This window comes from Mchenga conophoros, linkage group LG15 (assembly GCF_057382185.1).
Source record: "Mchenga conophoros isolate Kocher_MC1m ecotype Shallow Benthic linkage group LG15, M_conophoros_male_GT1.1, whole genome shotgun sequence".
NCBI classification, from domain to species: domain Eukaryota; kingdom Metazoa; phylum Chordata; class Actinopteri; order Cichliformes; family Cichlidae; genus Mchenga; species Mchenga conophoros.
Window position 1 is genome coordinate 36,345,599 of NC_140540.1, and position 23,481 is coordinate 36,369,079.

A 23,481-nucleotide genomic window follows, 5' to 3' on the forward strand; every position below is an offset into this window, starting at 1 on the left:
CTCACATAATGGGTCTCATTTGGGGTTTACAAGTTTGCCAAATGAACTCTTGGCTGGATCCACAGTGAGCACAGAGCTTCAAATGCTGATGTTGTGCAAGGTTTGATTTGTGCAAGCCTTTTTTTCTAAGAGGATGCCCTATTTTTTTCTTGTTTTTGATGTATGTATTTAGCACATCACTGGTGGCGCCAGGAGGCATTTGTATAAATACAAGGATAGCTTGAAGCGGGATGTTTTCATAACTTCTAAAAGGCCAAAACTTCCTCATCTTTGCTTTTATCTCAAAGACTTCATGAAGATTGCTCCAAAACAATGAAATATGGATTGAAGGATTAGGTTGCTGATATAATAAGAGAATCGAATTTATGAAACTGAAAAAAAGAGAAAAAGGTACAATACAAAAAGGGTACTTTTTTGTATTGTACCTTTTTCTCTTTAATACTCTTTTCATTTTATTTGTCTGCTCTGTTATGATCACTTATATAGAATCGGGAAAAAGTCTTTAAACCCGCATTTTTTTCCAAGACAATAATCACTTGAAGATGTTTCATATAATTTAAAATTCTAAGTCATGAAGCTAGTCATTCGAGTTGGCTGTTACAGCCTTTGTTGAATATTACATCGCACATCACAACATGACCTCTTGGTCATGACTCCTTAGAGAACCTCATGTTCTACAACTCACTTTCCCCCTGCTTTATATATGCTGAAACTTTAACTTGTTTTTCATTTAGAAGAAAAAAACAGAATAATACTTTTCAAAAAACCTGAATAACTTTTTGCAGTTTAACCCAATTTAAGAGCATGCTTTAATTTATCGCAGTTTTCCAGAAGCTTATATCTTGATCTTAAGGTTTTTCCTGAAAAAAAAAGGTAATAAACTCAATACTTAGTGCTTGAATGCTCAATTTTCATGTGATTTCACTTAGATTACTTCAGAGGAGGCATGTTTTTTCTTTCTTGTTTTTCCTATAAAGAATCCTGGTGCTTTGGCAAGCTATGAGCATGCCCAGTTATTTGCATTTGAAGTGATAGTATAATCTAGTTTGCTGGATAAACAACACATAAACAAGTGGGTTAAGGAATGTTAAGCTTTCGTTTCAAGTTATTCTTAGCAAGCCAAATTTAAAATGGAGGTTTGATTGTCAGAGAGTGATATTATACCCCTCTCGTCAAAAAAAGTGACAGGTTACTTCCGGAGCTCATTAATTATTCATGAGCTCCGGAAGTCCGGAAGTAGGAAGTAATTAAATTATCCCCTAATTAAATTAGCCCCTAATTAAATTAGCTCCGGAAGTCCGGAAGTAGGAAGTAATTAAATAATAAAAATATGATATTCATAAAAATATGATATTCATAAAAATATGATATTCATAAAAATATAATTGATTATTTAGAAAGTTTCTTATATATCAAAATAGCATTCTTTTATTTCTTTAAGCAATTAAAAAATTTATTTATTTTTTTATGCTCAAAAAACGCCATCTGGTGGTGGGTCAGTGTGTGCGCGCGCCCGCGCGCGCCCGAGGCTGTGTGTCTGGGCGCGCGGGGGCGCGCCCGTGTCTCCGGACCGTGCTCTCTCGGGCTCTGTGCTCATGTGTTTAAAAATGTATTAAACCATATTAAAATTGTTTAGTTAAACTTGTGCTTTTGTAACGTTCAGTATGGCCACAAACACATGCTGCATGCCTTGGGGGAAAACTTTATTTCGATTTATATGCATTTGTAGATTTAGAATAAAACTCATACTCAGAAAAAACAACTCGCGATCCCCGCAGCCCCCTTAACCTAATCCTTAGATACATAAGCAGGGAAAACTCCTTAAAAAACCCTCCGCTATTTCTCCAAAACCCTACAATAACTTGTTAGGGTACCCCCTCTATTCCCAAAACCTTATATTCGATAACAGGGAAAATCCTGAAAAAATCCTTAGTCTTTTTTTCTCAAATTCAGCGCCCCGCGGCTCCCTTCATGCTCAGCCAAACAAAGCCAAAACTCCTTTTAAAAATTTCTCCGCGATTTCTCCAAAACCCCTAGAATAACTTGTTAGCTACCCCTCTATTCCCAAAAAAAAAGCGCTATAATCCAAAAACATTGGGAAAGCTCCTTACTCTTTTTTCTTCAAAAACTTGCCTCTTGCTAGCTACCTCTAAAATTCTACGCAGACTCTAAGTTCTACCTCGCTCTTAATCGCACCGACCCGCAACAGCTTCCAGAGCACAATTTTTTCCTGCTTGTTCGCTCCCCGCTCTGGTCCCGAATGCGCTGCTTACCTCGTTTGAAAATTCCCCCCTTAGACCAACTCCGCCTCACTGCGCCCCGCTGCCAATCACATAACCCTTGCACCGCTCCCTTCGCACCCCGGTTAGCCAATCCGCTCCAGCTCTGATTTTACGATCTCCCGCTGATGTTAAGACTATCTTCGAACCCCCAGAAGACATCTGACTTCAGAAGTATCAACAACTTGCGCCGCTCAGACTGCTTGCGAGTTCGCATAGGGAGCGGCCGATTTCAACAGCAACTTGCGTCTCTTTCCTTATCCGCATATCATTCGGTAAGTGTTAATCTTCCTCTCTAACTACATTTTTGCATTTTCCTTTTTACCATTCTGTCAATCCTTTCATTTAAAAAAAAAAAAAAATATCAAATGGTTTGTAACAGGTACAATACACCATCCATCCATCCATTCGCCTCCACTTATCCTTTTCTCAGGCTCGCGCGGTGCGCTGGAGCCTATCCCACGTACAATACACTTTAAAATATATATAAGCTCCACTTTTAACTCCCGTAAAAGTTTATACATTACATCTCTACATCACCTATCATGGCCTCATCGGGTATCTCATATCATCTTGTTATTGTTATGTTATTTGATATTTTGCTAGTTTGCGTGTTTTAAAACTCTTTTTGTTTTTCTTTATATTTTTAGACCCAGATGTGTTAACCTGATCCCTGCGAAACACCAGCTCTGCGTGGATTTTGACCGCGAGTGACCGGATGTTGTTTCCGGCCTGAGGTTGCCTGAAATGCCGTGAGGCTCGTTTGAAAGATTGCGCCCGAGACCAACTCCGCCTCCAAGGCATGCCTACCTTTAGCTGCCACCAGTGAGATATCAGAGCCGGGCTCCACATATCCAATCAGGAGCACGAGCAAGACAGCTTTTGCAGACTCTCCAGAAATATACAAGTCCTTACCAACTGCTCTGCAACCCAGTGTTTCTGGTCCCCTCACTAACATCGCTTTTTGAGATATTTTTTATGAACCACCAAAAAAGCAATTTTACCCCACAGTACAGAAGACTGGGTCTGAGGGCAGCAGCGGGGACAAATGATTGTAATGAAGCGACGGACATTTCATGGCTGGTCTTGCATAATCGTGAGTTATTATGTCATATGGTGATAAGTACATAGTTTTGCAAGAGGCATACAAGCACTGTGGAAAAAGTAATCATAAAACTGTTTTTGTGAACACCCTACGTTATGCTTTAAAAAATGTGATACATGTAATGTGATCATCAAAGAACATGATTTTTAAAAAAAAAAAAAAAAACTTTTATTCTTATGCTTTTAAAGTACGTCAGATTATCTTAAAACACTTATTTGTATGTTATAATGTTTTTCTTACACCATGTGTAATTTTTATAGACACCTTATTCATTGTATCAATGTGTAATTATGTATCTTTGATAAATAAATAAAATATTTAATCTTGTATTTGTGTACTTTCTGGTGATTCAATAAAAAATAGTCACATATCGCTCTGATAAACACAGATGGCTGAAAGAAATGTTTGATGGAACAAAGGAAACAAGTGTCTTGCTGCTAAACTTTTAAGTCACCATGGTTTAAATGAGAAAGTCTGTATGTAAAACAAGAAAAACTCCATATCAGTGATATCTACAAAGGTGTACTCATTTCTTTGTAATGGTACTTTACTGTTCCAATGAAACAAAAAGAAAATCTCATTTTTAAAGTACATTTTTCGGCCATCCTGACCTATTTTCAGGGGCAAGAATGTTGATGTTAGACTGTGTTTTAAATCAGGTTGTGATCTTAAACTAACTATCACAGCACTGATTTCAGTTGTAATCTCAATTAGAATCCCAATTTGGCTTTTCTCCAGTCAGTGTTATGGTGAAATTTAACTTGTTCTTTTGTGTAATTGCACATGGCCCAGCAAAGGACCCCTTAGTAAGCTGTACAGCATAAGTTTTCAATTCACTTTTGTCAGAAAACTTCACAGTATGAGAAGTTACAGCACAGTTTCTCCAAACGTGTGGTTCTTTTTCAGCCAGCGTGCTTTTAGAGCATCTACATTAGCTCATGTAGTAAAAGTACAATCAGTAAGTGTACTTTAACATTTGAGATTCCGAGTCACTCTTGCTTAGATCATGTGAACTATATCATGAACCTTTTTTTGTATAATGCATCAAACGTGTTCAAATCAGTTTATTTTCAATTTATTTTAACTAATCTAGAGACAAGCAACTCCTTTTTAGCTTCTGTTATGTATTTACCTCTCACACCTTAATCTAGATGTTAGTGTTCTCAGAGTTAACATGTCTCATGTTGCCATGTTGTATTTCTAATACCCAGCCTCAGTGTTCGCCCTGTTGACCCTCAAATCCAAACACCAATGATCTAGATATTCACAACATTCATAAGGAGATTCTTAAGGTCTTAAGTTTTGTTGTTTTTATGTTTTACAAAAAAAAACTTCACATTTTTTATATTTTTAAACGAAAGTGACATGCAAGGATATTTTTCTTTAGTGATGTTGCTTCAGCAATCTCAAATACTAATTATTCTGGGAATTTTTATGGTCAAACTATGTGATTTTCCAAATGTGTGTGTGTGGAGTAAAATGACCTTGTTCTTATGATGTTGTCACCGTGAATCATTTAGGATTAACAACACAAATTGTATCGATAGCAGAAACAGTCTTATAACTTATAATTCTCACACGTTACCGCTAGTTTTACAAACGCAGTCTTCTTCAGCTCTGTTTATGTAGCTTTTATGAAACTGATTTTCCATAGTACAAGTAGAATTTAATTTTTCTTTGCTCTCCAGTATAAATGCAATAATTTGCAGGCTTTTTACTGAAACTCTCACAATGCAACACTCAATGCTCAGAGCTTCATATATCAACAGCTCTGAAAATATCTTCTTTTTTAAAGTAATGTAGGACAGGATCTCTCACTCTCTGTGTCTCAAAAAAAAACCCAACTAAACTGGCAATCACCACTAAACAAATGAAAGTAGTTTATGGCTTTTTTATCAGCTGCATTTCTTTCATTTATGTATTGATCCCATTGTTTATTGGTAATGCTTTTAGGTCACTGTTTTAGCATGTCTGCCTCACACTCCATTTAAACAGTTTAACAGATAGTGGGGTCTGGTAAGGAAGTTGGGGGGAAGCAGACAACTCCACAGGAAGAGTCTTTTTGTCTTTTCTCCACTGTAAAAGATAGCAAGGCAGTGTGAAACTTTCTTTGCGGGAAAGACAAAACTGAGAGCCATGCTAGGCTCAGTGAGAGACTCTGCTCACCCTCTGCCCCAGCGATGGCAGTCCCTCACCAAGCTCGATTTCTGTTCTTTGTCTTGATTAAAGAATGTTAGCTACCGCTCATCGCTTGTCTGCAGGCTTTATTAAATGGAAAACTTCCACAACAACCTCTAAACAGTGGTTTATGGCTTTTTGTCACCTGCAACACCATGTAACACTTGGATGTTAGATTCTTTTACCAGTCAGTGTTGTTAGCCCCAACCCCCAGGCTCCAGGTATCTGAGCTCTAACCCTGGCTGCCAAATGTCCCCCCCCTTTGTGCCTTTTACCACCAGACTAAGTTTGTAGTCCTATCTACTAATATTATTTTATTTTTTTATTATAGCACAAGGTTCAGTTAGGTTACTACTTTGACTTCCTCAATTTGCGCACATTTCTGACCCGATACTTTATCAAGCTTTTACTCGAGTGTTTTTGACACTAGCAGCTGTACTTCTACTTAAGTGAAAATTGCCTGCAATTTTGCCACCTCAGTTGCCACTTTTCTGGAGTTTGTACACTTTTTATATTGAAACGTTCAACGTTTTACGTGTTATCCTTGATCACAGTTCTAAACAAGTTAACTTTCTTCACTTCAAAGTAACCCAAAAAAAGAAACTATATGTCCAGTTCTCTTTACTCCAAACCTGGTTTAAGGCTATGCTGTTGTTGTGATATGGCCATGCAAATAATATTAAGTTTAATTAATCTTAAAAAAAAAAATGGCTGCTTCATGGCTACCTGTTCAGAGAATTTGCAGACTTTTATGGAAACTGTCACAATGTAACACTCTCACTGTCAAAACATGGTTGATCCATGTTTCTATGAACACTGGTTAATATATCAACAGCTCTGAAAATCCTTTTTTTTTAAAGTAAAGCAGAACAGGATCTCTGTATCTCTAAAAATCCCAACAAAACTGGCAATCACCTCTAAACAAATGGAAGTAGTTTATGGATCTTTATCACCTGCAACACCATGTAACACCTAGATGTTAGACTCTTTTACCATCACATTTGCAAGGGTTTATGTGTTATCCTTGATCACAGTTCTAAATAAGTTAACTTTCTTGACATAAAAGTAGCCCAAAGAAGACAAATATATGTCCAGTTCTTTTTTACTCCAAACCTACTGATCGGAAAACATTATGTGATGCTGGAAGTTTTCATCCTATCCATCTGCAAAACAAGTTTACCTGTAAGCCAACACATTAGACGTAAGCAAATTTGTGAAATTCCTGAACAATGTGCTTTGTGGAGTAGCAGTAGTACTAGAACTAGTACTAGTAGTCCTAGTATTCTGCAGCAACCAGGCTTCAAGAGTGATCACTCTTCTGGCTTTCAAATGGTGAAAACATGTCACAGTCTTAACCGCAAATCAGAAATGTTGGTAAATTTAAAAAGGAATTTAAACGTCAGCTTTGACATAGACACAGACTTTATTAATGCCACACTCAGGAAATTCACATGTTACACATGATTTAGCTCACCTGCTAAATCCCCAGAGCAATAACCCCATCAGCATCATTAGCCTGAGTGTTGATCCTCCAGGTGAGTGAGTGGAGTTGAGTGTGTGTGTGTGTGTGTGTGAGTGTGTGTGTGTGTGTGTGTGTGTGTGTGTGTGTGTGTGTGTGATCAGAGGTGAAGCTGCTTTCTGCAAAGTCTCATCAACAACATCTTTAGAAACAAACATCAACAACCAGGAAGAGTCTAAAAGCACTAAATATGAAACAGACCATTTACCATACCCAACACTGAGCTCCTGCACAGTCAGATGGAGTGAAACATAATGTCCCAGTGGTGTTCTGTTGGATTTAGCAGGTGAGCATTGTTGCCAGTCAAAACCTTTTTGGAAACTCTTTACAAGAATCAATGTAATTATTTGTTTTACTTGAATCAAATGTATTGGTTTATATACCTGAAATAAAAATTTTTTTGGAAACCCGTTACATCAAATAAAACTTTCTTGGAAAAGCATTGCAAGAATCAATGTAATTATTTGTTTTACTTGAATCAAATGTATTGGTTTATATACCTGAAATAAAAATTTTTTTGGAAACCCGTTACATCAAATAAAACTTTCTTGGAAAAGCATTGCAAGAATCAATCGAGTTATTTGTTTTACTTGAATCAAATCTATTGGTTTCATTACATCAAATTAAATAATTTTGGAAACCCGTTACATCAAATAAAACTTTCTTGGAAACACTTTACAAGAATCAATGTAATTATTTGTTTTACTTGAATCAAATGTAATGGTTTATATACCTGAAATAAAACTTTTTTGGAAACCCTGTACATGAAGTAAAAGGTTTTTGATCTTGTAAGTTCTGGCTTTAATATTTTCAGCTGATAAAGTGAACTTCATACAAACTCTGTGTTAGAAAAAGGGGATAGTTTACTACATGCTATAAAAACACAATCCTTAATCTTTTATTTTGCAACTTTATCTTTCTGTTCTGGTTTTTAGAGTGATTGTTTTATTGACTCGTACTTTGGGAATCACCCTGTTGTGAGAAAAGGATAAGCTGGGAGAGAATACAGCATTATACAAGCAGAGTGTTTTAGCTGTATCCGTAGATCTAAGACATAAACCTGTTGTTAAAAAAGAATAGTTAACTGAAGTGCAGATTTAATTTTAAATTATTTCACGAACTGTCCAGGAATTACAGAGAGCTTTATACTGATATGGTAAAATTCTCTGAGTGTATTGGTTGTATATGACAAGTATTTGTAAATCATTAGTAGTTACTCTTGCATAGGTGTTTTGCTTGTTTTAAATTTGTGCACTATTTATTTTTTGTATTTTGTAATGAATCTCTAATTCACTTTTTCTTGTTGGCCTTGTTGTGTGTACCTCACAAGTCAAATTATACATTGTGATGGAGCAGTCACAATACACCCGCACGAGACACAGTTTGATTTTTCTAACACAGAGTTTGTATGAAGTTCACTTTATCAGCTGAAAATATTAAAGCCAGAACTTACAAGATCAAAAACCTTTTACTTCATGTACAGGGTTTCCAAAAAAGTTTTATTTCAGGTATATAAACCATTACATTTGATTCAAGTAAAACAAATAATTACATTGATTCTTGTAAAGTTTTTCCAAGAAAGTTTTATTTGATGTAACGGGTTTCCAAAATTATTTAATTTGATGTAATGAAACCAATAGATTTGAATGGGGTAAAACAAATAACTCGATTGATTCTTGCAATGCTTTTCCAAGAAAGTTTTATTTGATGTAACGGGTTTCCAAAAAAATTTTTATTTCAGGTATATAAACCAATACATTTGATTCAAGTAAAACAAATAATTACATTGATTCTTGTAAAGAGTTTCCAAAAAAAGGTTTTGACTGGCAACAATGCTCACCTGCTAAATCCAACAGAACACCACTGGGACATTATGTTTCACTCCATCTGACTGTGCAGGAGCTCAGTGTTGGGTATGGTAAATGGTCTGTTTCATATTTAGTGCTTTTAGACTCTTCCTGGTTGTTGATGAGACTTTGCAGAAAGCAGCTTCACCTCTGATCACACACACACACACACACACACACACACACACACACACACACTCACACACACACACACACACACTCAACTCCACTCACTCACCTGGAGGATCAACACTCAGGCTAATGATGCTGATGGGGTTATTGCTCTGGGGATTTAGCAGGTGAGCTAAATCATGTGTAACATGTGAATTTCCTGAGTGTGGCATTAATAAAGTCTGTGTCTATGTCAAAGCTGACGTTTAAATTCCTTTTTAAATTTACCAACATTTCTGATTTGCGGTTAAGACTGTGACATGTTTTTCACCATTTGAAAGCCAGAAGAGTGATCACTCTTGAAGCCTGGTTGCTGCAGAATACTAGGACTACTAGTACTAGTTCTAGTACTACTGCTACTCCACAAAGCACATTGTTCAGGAATTTCACAAATTTGCTTACGTCTAATGTGTTGGCTTACAGGTAAACTTGTTTTGCAGATGGATAGGATGAAAACTTCCAGCATCACATAATGTTTTCCGATCAGTAGGTTTGGAGTAAAAAAGAACTGGACATATATTTGTCTTCTTTGGGCTACTTTTATGTCAAGAAAGTTAACTTATTTAGAACTGTGATCAAGGATAACACATAAACCCTTGCAAATGTGATGGTAAAAGAGTCTAACATCTAGGTGTTACATGGTGTTGCAGGTGATAAAGATCCATAAACTACTTCCATTTGTTTAGAGGTGATTGCCAGTTTTGTTGGGATTTTTAGAGATACAGAGATCCTGTTCTGCTTTACTTTAAAAAAAAAGGATTTTCAGAGCTGTTGATATATTAACCAGTGTTCATAGAAACATGGATCAACCATGTTTTGACAGTGAGAGTGTTACATTGTGACAGTTTCCATAAAAGTCTGCAAATTCTCTGAACAGGTAGCCATGAAGCAGCCATTTTTTTTTTTAAGATTAATTAAACTTAATATTATTTGCATGGCCATATCACAACAACAGCATAGCCTTAAACCAGGTTTGGAGTAAAGAGAACTGGACATATAGTTTCTTTTTTTGGGTTACTTTGAAGTGAAGAAAGTTAACTTGTTTAGAACTGTGATCAAGGATAACACGTAAAACGTTGAACGTTTCAATATAAAAAGTGTACAAACTCCAGAAAAGTGGCAACTGAGGTGGCAAAATTGCAGGCAATTTTCACTTAAGTAGAAGTACAGCTGCTAGTGTCAAAAACACTCGAGTAAAAGCTTGATAAAGTATCGGGTCAGAAATGTGCGCAAATTGAGGAAGTCAAAGTAGTAACCTAACTGAACCTTGTGCTATAATAAAAAAATAAAATAATATTAGTAGATAGGACTACAAACTTAGTCTGGTGGTAAAAGGCACAAAGGGGGGGGACATTTGGCAGCCAGGGTTAGAGCTCAGATACCTGGAGCCTGGGGGTTGGGGCTAACAACACTGACTGGTAAAAGAATCTAACATCCAAGTGTTACATGGTGTTGCAGGTGACAAAAAGCCATAAACCACTGTTTAGAGGTTGTTGTGGAAGTTTTCCATTTAATAAAGCCTGCAGACAAGCGATGAGCGGTAGCTAACATTCTTTAATCAAGACAAAGAACAGAAATCGAGCTTGGTGAGGGACTGCCATCGCTGGGGCAGAGGGTGAGCAGAGTCTCTCACTGAGCCTAGCATGGCTCTCAGTTTTGTCTTTCCCGCAAAGAAAGTTTCACACTGCCTTGCTATCTTTTACAGTGGAGAAAAGACAAAAAGACTCTTCCTGTGGAGTTGTCTGCTTCCCCCCAACTTCCTTACCAGACCCCACTATCTGTTAAACTGTTTAAATGGAGTGTGAGGCAGACATGCTAAAACAGTGACCTAAAAGCATTACCAATAAACAATGGGATCAATACATAAATGAAAGAAATGCAGCTGATAAAAAAGCCATAAACTACTTTCATTTGTTTAGTGGTGATTGCCAGTTTAGTTGGGTTTTTTTTTGAGACACAGAGAGTGAGAGATCCTGTCCTACATTACTTTAAAAAAGAAGATATTTTCAGAGCTGTTGATATATGAAGCTCTGAGCATTGAGTGTTGCATTGTGAGAGTTTCAGTAAAAAGCCTGCAAATTATTGCATTTATACTGGAGAGCAAAGAAAAATTAAATTCTACTTGTACTATGGAAAATCAGTTTCATAAAAGCTACATAAACAGAGCTGAAGAAGACTGCGTTTGTAAAACTAGCGGTAACGTGTGAGAATTATAAGTTATAAGACTGTTTCTGCTATCGATACAATTTGTGTTGTTAATCCTAAATGATTCACGGTGACAACATCATAAGAACAAGGTCATTTTACTCCACACACACACATTTGGAAAATCACATAGTTTGACCATAAAAATTCCCAGAATAATTAGTATTTGAGATTGCTGAAGCAACATCACTAAAGAAAAATATCCTTGCATGTCACTTTCGTTTAAAAATATAAAAAATGTGAAGTTTTTTTTTGTAAAACATAAAAACAACAAAACTTAAGACCTTAAGAATCTCCTTATGAATGTTGTGAATATCTAGATCATTGGTGTTTGGATTTGAGGGTCAACAGGGCGAACACTGAGGCTGGGTATTAGAAATACAACATGGCAACATGAGACATGTTAACTCTGAGAACACTAACATCTAGATTAAGGTGTGAGAGGTAAATACATAACAGAAGCTAAAAAGGAGTTGCTTGTCTCTAGATTAGTTAAAATAAATTGAAAATAAACTGATTTGAACACGTTTGATGCATTATACAAAAAAAGGTTCATGATATAGTTCACATGATCTAAGCAAGAGTGACTCGGAATCTCAAATGTTAAAGTACACTTACTGATTGTACTTTTACTACATGAGCTAATGTAGATGCTCTAAAAGCACGCTGGCTGAAAAAGAACCACACGTTTGGAGAAACTGTGCTGTAACTTCTCATACTGTGAAGTTTTCTGACAAAAGTGAATTGAAAACTTATGCTGTACAGCTTACTAAGGGGTCCTTTGCTGGGCCATGTGCAATTACACAAAAGAACAAGTTAAATTTCACCATAACACTGACTGGAGAAAAGCCAAATTGGGATTCTAATTGAGATTACAACTGAAATCAGTGCTGTGATAGTTAGTTTAAGATCACAACCTGATTTAAAACACAGTCTAACATCAACATTCTTGCCCCTGAAAATAGGTCAGGATGGCCGAAAAATGTACTTTAAAAATGAGATTTTCTTTTTGTTTCATTGGAACAGTAAAGTACCATTACAAAGAAATGAGTACACCTTTGTAGATATCACTGATATGGAGTTTTTCTTGTTTTACATACAGACTTTCTCATTTAAACCATGGTGACTTAAAAGTTTAGCAGCAAGACACTTGTTTCCTTTGTTCCATCAAACATTTCTTTCAGCCATCTGTGTTTATCAGAGCGATATGTGACTATTTTTTATTGAATCACCAGAAAGTACACAAATACAAGATTAAATATTTTATTTATTTATCAAAGATACATAATTACACATTGATACAATGAATAAGGTGTCTATAAAAATTACACATGGTGTAAGAAAAACATTATAACATACAAATAAGTGTTTTAAGATAATCTGACGTACTTTAAAAGCATAAGAATAAAAGTTTTTTTTTTTTTTTTTAAAAATCATGTTCTTTGATGATCACATTACATGTATCACATTTTTTAAAGCATAACGTAGGGTGTTCACAAAAACAGTTTTATGATTACTTTTTCCACAGTGCTTGTATGCCTCTTGCAAAACTATGTACTTATCACCATATGACATAATAACTCACGATTATGCAAGACCAGCCATGAAATGTCCGTCGCTTCATTACAATCATTTGTCCCCGCTGCTGCCCTCAGACCCAGTCTTCTGTACTGTGGGGTAAAATTGCTTTTTTGGTGGTTCATAAAAAATATCTCAAAAAGCGATGTTAGTGAGGGGACCAGAAACACTGGGTTGCAGAGCAGTTGGTAAGGACTTGTATATTTCTGGAGAGTCTGCAAAAGCTGTCTTGCTCGTGCTCCTGATTGGATATGTGGAGCCCGGCTCTGATATCTCACTGGTGGCAGCTAAAGGTAGGCATGCCTTGGAGGCGGAGTTGGTCTCGGGCGCAATCTTTCAAACGAGCCTCACGGCATTTCAGGCAACCTCAGGCCGGAAACAACATCCGGTCACTCGCGGTCAAAATCCACGCAGAGCTGGTGTTTCGCAGGGATCAGGTTAACACATCTGGGTCTAAAAATATAAAGAAAAACAAAAAGAGTTTTAAAACACGCAAACTAGCAAAATATCAAATAACATAACAATAACAAGATGATATGAGATACCCGATGAGGCCATGATAGGTGATGTAGAGATGTAATGTATAAACTTTTACGGGAGTTAAAAGTGGAGCTTATATATATTTTAAAGTGTATTGTACGTGGGATAGGCTCCAGCGCACCGCGCGAGCCTGAGAAAAGGATAAGTGGAGGCGAATGGATGGATGGATGGTGTATTGTACCTGTTACAAACCATTTGATATTTTTTTTTTTTTTTAAATGAAAGGATTGACAGAATGGTAAAAAGGAAAATGCAAAAATGTAGTTAGAGAGGAAGATTAACACTTACCGAATGATATGCGGATAAGGAAAGAGACGCAAGTTGCTGTTGAAATCGGCCGCTCCCTATGCGAACTCGCAAGCAGTCTGAGCGGCGCAAGTTGTTGATACTTCTGAAGTCAGATGTCTTCTGGGGGTTCGAAGATAGTCTTAACATCAGCGGGAGATCGTAAAATCAGAGCTGGAGCGGATTGGCTAACCGGGGTGCGAAGGGAGCGGTGCAAGGGTTATGTGATTGGCAGCGGGGCGCAGTGAGGCGGAGTTGGTCTAAGGGGGGAATTTTCAAACGAGGTAAGCAGCGCATTCGGGACCAGAGCGGGGAGCGAACAAGCAGGAAAAAATTGTGCTCTGGAAGCTGTTGCGGGTCGGTGCGATTAAGAGCGAGGTAGAACTTAGAGTCTGCGTAGAATTTTAGAGGTAGCTAGCAAGAGGCAAGTTTTTGAAGAAAAAAGAGTAAGGAGCTTTCCCAATGTTTTTGGATTATAGCGCTTTTTTTTTGGGAATAGAGGGGTAGCTAACAAGTTATTCTAGGGGTTTTGGAGAAATCGCGGAGAAATTTTTAAAAGGAGTTTTGGCTTTGTTTGGCTGAGCATGAAGGGAGCCGCGGGGCGCTGAATTTGAGAAAAAAAGACTAAGGATTTTTTCAGGATTTTCCCTGTTATCGAATATAAGGTTTTGGGAATAGAGGGGGTACCCTAACAAGTTATTGTAGGGTTTTGGAGAAATAGCGGAGGGTTTTTTAAGGAGTTTTCCCTGCTTATGTATCTAAGGATTAGGTTAAGGGGGCTGCGGGGATCGCGAGTTGTTTTTTCTGAGTATGAGTTTTATTCTAAATCTACAAATGCATATAAATCGAAATAAAGTTTTCCCCCAAGGCATGCAGCATGTGTTTGTGGCCATACTGAACGTTACAAAAGCACAAGTTTAACTAAACAATTTTAATATGGTTTAATACATTTTTAAACACATGAGCACAGAGCCCGAGAGAGCACGGTCCGGAGACACGGGCGCGCCCCCGCGCGCCCAGACACACAGCCTCGGGCGCGCGCGGGCGCGCGCACACACTGACCCACCACCAGATGGCGTTTTTTGAGCATAAAAAAATAAATAAATTTTTTAATTGCTTAAAGAAATAAAAGAATGCTATTTTGATATATAAGAAACTTTCTAAATAATCAATTATATTTTTATGAATATCATATTTTTATGAATATCATATTTTTATGAATATCATATTTTTATTATTTAATTACTTCCTACTTCCGGACTTCCGGAGCTAATTTAATTAGGGGCTAATTTAATTAGGGGATAATTTAATTACTTCCTACTTCCGGACTTCCGGAGCTCATGAATAATTAATGAGCTCCGGAAGTAACCTGTCACTTTTTTTGACGAGAGGGGTATAATATCACTCTCTATTGTCTATTTAAAGGCATCTGTTCCAATAAGGTATGTTGATGCTCATTAAATAACTGTAATGAACTATTCCAATATGTAATTAGTTATAGTAGCTCATATTTCCTGACTTGGTGGTCACATTAAATTTGTGGCGTTTTGAGCACTCGTAATTTAGCTGTATATATATTTGGATTTATTATCTGAGAGGTTAATCTAAGTCATATCTTGCCACTACTCTGCTTTTCACAAAGTGCATCCAAAGATATAATTTTATTGATACAGTACATATTCAATAATTTAAAAATTTATGTTTGCCACTCATAACACAAACTGTATCGCATCATTGGACCAGGGAACCCGCACAAAATGACAGATCTCCCATAATATTACGAGTCCCTTTTAAATGGTCGATATCAAAATTTAAGTCTCGCAGCAAAAAGGAAAAGTGTAGAAGATTATTATTGGACATTCAGGACAATAACTTGAAGATTGCAGTATATACACCCCAAATGGGGTAAAGTTAGAATCAACATATGCCTCAAAATGCTAAAAGTAATTTGAGACTCATTTTTAATGAACATTGGATAAATGGTCATCCTCCTACAAAAGTATAGTCTTTGCACCACTGGCATATACCTCTGTCTCAATAGGCACAAGCAATATCCAATGAGGCAGAACTTGGCAGACCAACACTGCATCCACAATAAAAAGATATCTTGCAGAACACGCTGTAATAACCACACATGTGCAGAAGTGGAGTTTCGACCATGTCTCTGGCATAGGAAAAACCCAGAATGACCTGGATATTGGCACACCTGCCCTCTGTCAGGGAGCTTTCGTTAGTCCTGACCCCTTTCAGGGTCAGGAGTAATGAAATACTGCTGTTTTCATTACTCATTACTTATATCTCCGCTATCATTACTCCTCACCCTAAGAGGTCAGGAGTAATGAAAGCAGAAATTTTAAATGCATGACAGGAAAGGAGAACCTACTGATATCCTTTCAGAAGGTCTAATTTGCTAATGAATTTGGCAGACCCTACCCTATTCATGCAATTGTCCATGTGTGGGACATAACCAGGGTGTAAGGTGCCCCCAGATTCATTGGAGGATGTACACTTGGAGGCAGGAATGGCAAAGGAGGAATTTATTTACTAAAAAATACTGATAGTGAGGCAGCACAGGTTGGTGGTATGAACAACCAAAAAGAAACTTGTACAAAGAAACTGTAGCAGTCGCAAGGTAACGTGAAGGGGACCAGAGGTTTAACACTCTACACCAGCTACACATCTAAAGATGAACAACCTAGCCCCTAAAAAACCCTCCTTAAATGGCCATTTTACTCTTCTGTCGAGACATTGGTTGCATTAAGAGCCCCTGGTTAGAGAATCTGAGTGCTCTCGTGGGGGATGTATAGGTCAAGGAGGTCGATTAAGTAACTGGGTGCAGTGTATAAAAGGATTTTAAAAACGATACAGTATTTGACGGGGAGCCAATGAAGGTTGGCGAGGGTGGGTGTGACATGGTCATGTCTTCTGGTTTTCACCACTGCAGCCACTTGCTTGTCTAATTTGAGAGAACTATCCAGCACTACTCCAAGGTTTCTGACAGTAAACAAAAGATGACTGGCATAGGATCCCAAGGTATCCGATAGCTGTTTCAAGAGCATGTAACTGTCAAAGATGATAATTTCTGTTTTGTTTTCATTAGGGGTGAACGGGGACTGGAGATCCAAATCCAGAGGAAAATAGATTTGGATATCATCCGCATAACAATGGAAAGAAATATTATGATTTCTGAAAATTTGTCCCAGGGGTAGCAGATACAAGGAGAACAGCATAGGACTTAACACAGACCCCTGGGGCACACCACAGCAGAGGGGTGTGGAGGAGGAAGAATGATTCCCCATAGAGACAGAGAAAGTCCTCCCAGTTAAGTATGATTTGAACCATGAAAGTACTTTGCCTTTAAGACCAACTACATGTTCAAGCTTTGAAAGGAGGATGTCGTGATCAACTGTATCGAATGCAGAGGACAAGTCTAAAAGAACTAAAACCACAGGACGCCTTGCATCAACAGTTACAAGGAGGTCATTAAAAACTCAGTAGGGCTGTCTCGGTGCTGTGGTGAGGTTTAAAACCAGATTGGAATTTTTCATTGATTCCATTTACCTCTAAGAAGGATTATAATTGCTTAAGAACTATTTTCTCTAAGATTACAGGAGTAAGTTAAACTCATTCCCAATGGGTGCTGATCTCCAACAGGATACACTGGAGCTATTATGTCTCTGGGATGGTTGGTTGTGTGTTTATTTCAGTTATTTTATATTGTGGTCAAAATGATCTTGATTGAATTTATCAGAGAAATACAACACAAAAACAGTTTACTTGGAATTGCTAAAAACAAAATTATGGCAGAATCAAAAGATGGTTACGGTGGCCCCTAGAGACAAAGCACGTACAAACTCCAAAACACATGCAAACTCCAAAACACTTGCAAACTCCAAAACACATGCAAATTCCAAAACACTTGCAAACTCCAAAGCACATGCAAACTCCAAAACACATGCAAATTCCAAAACACAACGGAAGTGCTCCAGGACGCTAGGGGCAGTGTTGAGTTTTTGTTACCTAGTAACTACACAAGCCAGGAAGTACCAATGACCGGATTTGGGGTCTGCAGCCTTAAAGGCCGCATTTTAAGGCCGATTACGTCACAGTGACACGACAAAGACTGTCCCAATTCAAAGGCTGCTCGAAATGCGGCCCTCAAATGCGTTCTTAATTTCCCTGAATTTTAAGGATGGGTCGGTGTAGCCTTCATGGCCCAACATATTCCAGACTTCATAGCGTGGTGTGGATAATTTTGCCGAAAAAAAAACGGCAGAAGTGGAGCGGAGGAAGAGTAAACTTTCAGAAGTAAGTACCGAATATATGCGCAAATGTTTTTATAATGAAGAACATTAAAACATTACTGTTGGCCACATGTCGGGAAAGTGATGTGACGTTAGCGATGTCTGTACTTTCAGCGTTAACTTGGTTTTAAAGCCTTTACTTTAAAATATATATATATTCGACCTTAATCTTACAGAGAATGTGATGATTTTGTGGATAATTAAAGTCAGTCAAATATCCACAAACACAACAAGCTGAAAGTCAGTGATGCTGCTTGGTTTGCAGTCCTGAATATCACGGCACAAGAAGGATTCACTGCACTGTTAATGTTAGCTATGTTATATTGCTGCCTCTGTTCGGTGGTGTCGAGCCAAATGGACTTTAACGTGTGTTTGAACGAGCTGACGGTTCACTCGTTAAGCTGAAAGAAAGATGCTTTAATCACAGGAGTCACACATGTGTCCACTGTACCATCTGGGAACTCTTCTTGTTTCGTAATAACACAAACACTAAATCCTCCTTCTCTTGTGCTGTTTTGTAGCAGTGTATACACCTGAGACTGTTACCTGTCTGTCTGTCCTGCACTTCCTCTCTGTTTCTTTCTCTCTGATTGTGTAATAAAAGTATGAACATTCATTTATAAGTCACACTTGTGTTTGAATCCTGCAGCTTATCACACATTTGATTTCCATGTGTGACAACTGCAAGTGTCCAGAGTGAGGACAGACTGAGGGACACACTGCTGCACATCATCTGTGAGGCTTTGCACCCCTGATGATCCACCAGGACAAACTCAGCAGTGTGTGGGGAAGAGGAGGAGGAAGAGCCAGCAGCAGCTGACAGATGGAGAGAATAGACAGACTGTTCCCTGTTTGTGAAGGACTGCTAGGAAACTTTAACATAACTAATTGTCTGTCCTGAATCAGTCTTATTAGGTAATGTTCAAATAATTTTATCATCCCAGTGTTTTCAGTGTGGGAGAAAGTACTCGGGGCCTTCAAGTTACACACTTGAACCTAAAGGTATGTATCAGCAGCAGAATGGAGCTAAAAATAAATGTTTGTTTCAGTTCTATGAAGCTTTGAGTATTTTGGATTGGTAGTACTGCTGTGTTTGTTGCATCATACTGCTGTAATTGTTTATATGCTTTATATATTCTAAGGTAAGTTGATCTAGTGTTACATCATATTCTATAAGGATGTTATGTGTTTGTATACTTTCTGCCCAGTTTGACCCATTTAGCAGAAGTCAGCCTGTTTAAGGCTCTGATGTCTATTCTGTTTGACTTAAAGCAGTTATGACAAGGTCTGATTTTCTCACCCAATAAAGGAATATTTCATATATCAGTCTACTCTTCATTTTATCAGAAACAGTTATCACAGCTTGTACATTTTCTTTTTATAAATATATGTAAGCAATGAGCCAAATTTAGTAATGCCAACATACTGAAGGAACAACATTTGTCTCTTATACTGTATATGCTGAGCAGGATCAATGTCCACAAGGCTGCAGGTCCTGATGGCATCCCCGGGCGTGTTCTCAGAGCGTGTTTTGGGGAGCTTGCAGGAGTGCTCACAGACATATTCAATCTGTCCTTGGCCCACGCTGTGGTACCGGCCTGCTTCAAATCCACCTCCATCGTCCTGATACCCAAAAACTCCAACCCATCTTGCCTCAATGACTACCGCCCAGTAGCACTCACCCCCATCATCACTAACGGTGTGTTCACATCTAACGCGATGGACGCGAATAAAATGCCCCAAACGCCCCTAATTTGACGCGTGTACATTCGCGTCTCAACGCGTGTCCAAGAAAAATCCATCGCGCGTGATATTTTGACGCGCGTGAACCGGAAATGTGGGAGGAATGTGGGAGGGAGTTGTGCCAGACCGGTATCTTTGCAAGATGGCAGCTATCGAGCTAGCGCTTGAAGAGAGAGTCTCCCTTCTCTATGTACTGTGGAGAGCAGAGCAGCAGCGTAAAAGACGTCCTCGCCGTACCTGGGTCCATCAGGTCCTCCAGAGGCATGAGCAGTTTGGTGAGTTTCACCACTTGCTCCAGGAGCTGCGCCTGGATGACGGCCGATTCCAGCGCTATCACCGTCGGCCAGTTTGAGGACCTGCTTTCCCTCGTCGGTCCCAGCATTGCCCGCCTAGACACCAACTACAGACGCTCAATCCCACCTGCAGAGCGCCTGTCCATCTGCCTGAGGTTAGTAAAACTATTTAATACGGTAGTCCTTTATTGATATCTGTGCTAATATGCTAATCCATCCAGTTATACACTGCTAACATGGATGTGCTATGCTAACAGTGAATGCTGTCGGTGTTTACTGAAAGCAAACTGTGGTACAGAGACGACTCTTTATAATATTTCTAGTGATACTCAGAAGCTCTCATCAAGTCCCGATTTAATTCGATTTATGCTGTTATCAGTGTTTGCATGATAGCATGGCTGTGGTGTCACATCAATGTATGCGCTCGGTGTTTGCTGATATCAAACTGTAGCATTAGGACCACTGAGTTAACCTTTGTAGTGATACTCACTCCTTTTTATTTAGACCTGGTTTAATTCTGGGATAGTTGAATATTTGTATATAATCCCTGCAGCTGTCAGACTCTATAGCAGGGGTCACCAGCCTTTATTAAAACAGAGTTAGATAAAACTGTGAACAGTTTGGTTCATCTCTAGTTACATGGTTCTATCTTGATAAGCTATGTCTTATCACAGATTAATTTTTCAAAAATATTAATGATTTAAGCAAGGAAAGGGCTACATGTCAACATACAACTCTTTATTTCTATTAATGTCTTACTTCATTCCTACCTGATTGACATGTTTAGGAATTGTGAGTGATTGGCTCACTGTAGTGGCAAAAGTTGCTACCAATCAAATTATGATATGTTAAAGTTAAAACAAAACACAACTGTTTTAGATATTATCTAATATACATTTTGTAATTATCCTTATAATTACAAAAGGTTTTATGTAAGATTCATGTTTTGTGATTTAAATCTGACATCACAAAAGTATTTTGGAATTTGAATAATGTATTTTGTAACTGCAGTACACATAATACTGATTTTGAACAATTTTGTCCAGGTTCCTTGTCACCGGGGACTCCTTCAGGACCATCGCGTTCAGTTTCAGAGTCGGTGTGTCCACGGTGAGCCAGATCACCCCCAAGGCAGCGACGTCCATCTGGGACTGTCTAGTGGACGACTTCATGGCTGTGCCTTCACCTGGAGACTAGCGCTCCATCACAGAGGGATTCCAGGAGCGCTGGAACTTTCCTCTGTGCTGTGCAGCTCTGGATGGGAAGCACATCCAGACAAAGGCACCCCATATATCATATAGGAGACACACACATTGATATACACTAAATATTCATTTCATTTCTTTTTTGTGGTGCCCAAATTGATGCACCTGCTTGATTTTGTTTAAACAATTATTGCACACTTTCTGTAAATCCAGTAAACTTCTTTTCACTTCTCAAATATCACTGTGTGTCTCCTGTATGATATTTAACTGACATTTTTTATTGTAACAACCAACAATTTATACAGGAAAATAATGTCTATTAACAAGGTTGCCCAAACTTCTGCATCCCACTGTATCAGTATATTTTGTCATTAGTATAATATGAAATAAATTCTACATGTGTCAAGTCGTGTGCCAACATTTGCTGTGTAGTAGAACTGAGACATTAGTCATTATAAACATTTATTTGAAATAATATTAAAAGTCTCAAACAGAAAAACATTAAACATAAATATATAAAATATAAGAATTTACAGAGAGACAGGAATAAAAAGGACCAGCTGCTCTCCAGAGCAGGAACAAGGCTGAGGAGGAAATGCTCCATTGGAGACTGGTGTGGCCTCTTCAGGGACTCCAGGATGGCCAGCTCCACCACCGATGGACCGTCCTGGGACCCGTCCCTCATCTGCCTCGGAGCCGTCCTCCTCTGTGGGCCTGTAAAACAGCACAAAACACAAAGAAATGAGAAGGCTGCTACTAGATTTTAATTTCAACATTGAAAAAAAAAAAACAATAACAGGATATAATCAGATTGGTTGTAGATATTTAGTAAAGGTGATCACAAGGGAATCCCACCGACTAAAAAGGTATCAGTGCTTGCTGTCCATATCTGTGGGTGCAGCAGCAGGAGCTCAGGGACTGGGGATGCTCTGCTGCAGAATCAGTTGGTTCTATCAATACAGTATTAAATGTTAACAGGTTCGATATAATAATCGTAGAGTAGACAGTGGTCCCTCATTTATTGCAGGGGTTCTCAGAATAACTAGCCCCTGGTCACAGTTCTCACAATTGATTCTCAAAGTGCAAACCTTTGTAGATTGCAAAACGTAAAAGTATTATTATGCCGCGGTTTGTCTTCATCTGCCCGCCACTTTCGTGCGCCTTTTTCCCTCGCGGTGCAGGTGTCTATTTCTGAATGAGGCTCATAGTTATGGGTGTTTTTGTGCTGTTTTTTCTATTGGACGTGATGGTTATCAAAACCAAACGTGATAAATTTGGCAAGCGCAGGAGATTTGTCAATCAGGCTGCAGAATGCAATGCTGTACTGTGCAATAAAAAATCAGCGAAAAAGCAAAGCAGTGACGGATGAACAGCGGGACCACTGTGTGCTGTTTATTAATAAACAATAAAATATATTCCTAAATGATAACATGCATAAAAGCAGAACGGTATTTGTACGTCAGTGGGAAAATAGCGGTGGCTTGCTAGCTTTTGTGCGGCTTCCCCGGGTCAGTGAAAACTTTCAAAAGAGAAATGAATGAACTTACCAGGTTGCCCGATCTCTTCACATATCTTCCTCCAAGCTCGGTCCTTTTTATTCCTGTCTCGGTACTGAAAGCAGCTGGTGTTGTACAGCTCCGAGTTGTTTGCTACCGCATTGATTAGCCTTCCCCTCCATTGAAGTATGAAAGGCTTTGGCTGGATCTGCCCCTTTGACCTAGGTAACAGCCACGTCACCAGGCTCCTGATTGGTTGTCGCGGCGCGATTTGACGCTGGAGTTCAGATTTTTCCAACTCGAGCGGTAGACGCGAAACGCGCGTATGCACAAAATGCAACACAAAAACTCACGCGCGTGGTTTTATTCGCGAGTCAAACGCGCCAGACGCGCTACACTGACGCGCGTTTCACGCGTTTTGGCGTTTTCGCGACGCAAATCTGCTTCCGAATTTTCGCGGGACCCGCAATCGCGCGTCATCGCGCCTTTCCATTGACTTTACATGTAAACCTGACGCTCTATTCGCGTCCATCGCGTTCGGTGTGAACACACCGTAAGTGCTTAGAGCAGCTGGTCCTAGCACACTTCAAATCCTGTCTCCCCCCCACCCTGGACCCCCACCAATTCGCATACCACCAGAACAGGAGCACAGAGGATGCAGTCTCCATCGCACTGCACTCTGTCCTCTCACACCTGGACAACAACAACACCTACGTCAGAATGCTGTTTATAG

The 23,481-nt window shown here is 38.7% G+C and overlaps 1 long non-coding RNA gene across 1 annotated transcript; it reads right to left on the bottom strand.

Moving 5' to 3' along the window:
* Positions 1-21,697: 21,697 nt before the first annotated feature.
* Positions 21,698-23,295, bottom strand: LOC146558808 (uncharacterized). Its single transcript, XR_014888724.1, has 2 exons — positions 22,800-23,295; positions 21,698-21,966 (listed from the first exon to the last, which is right to left on the bottom strand). It is a non-coding gene; the product is annotated as an uncharacterized LOC146558808 (long non-coding RNA).
* Between the last annotated feature and the right edge of the window lie 186 nt (positions 23,296-23,481).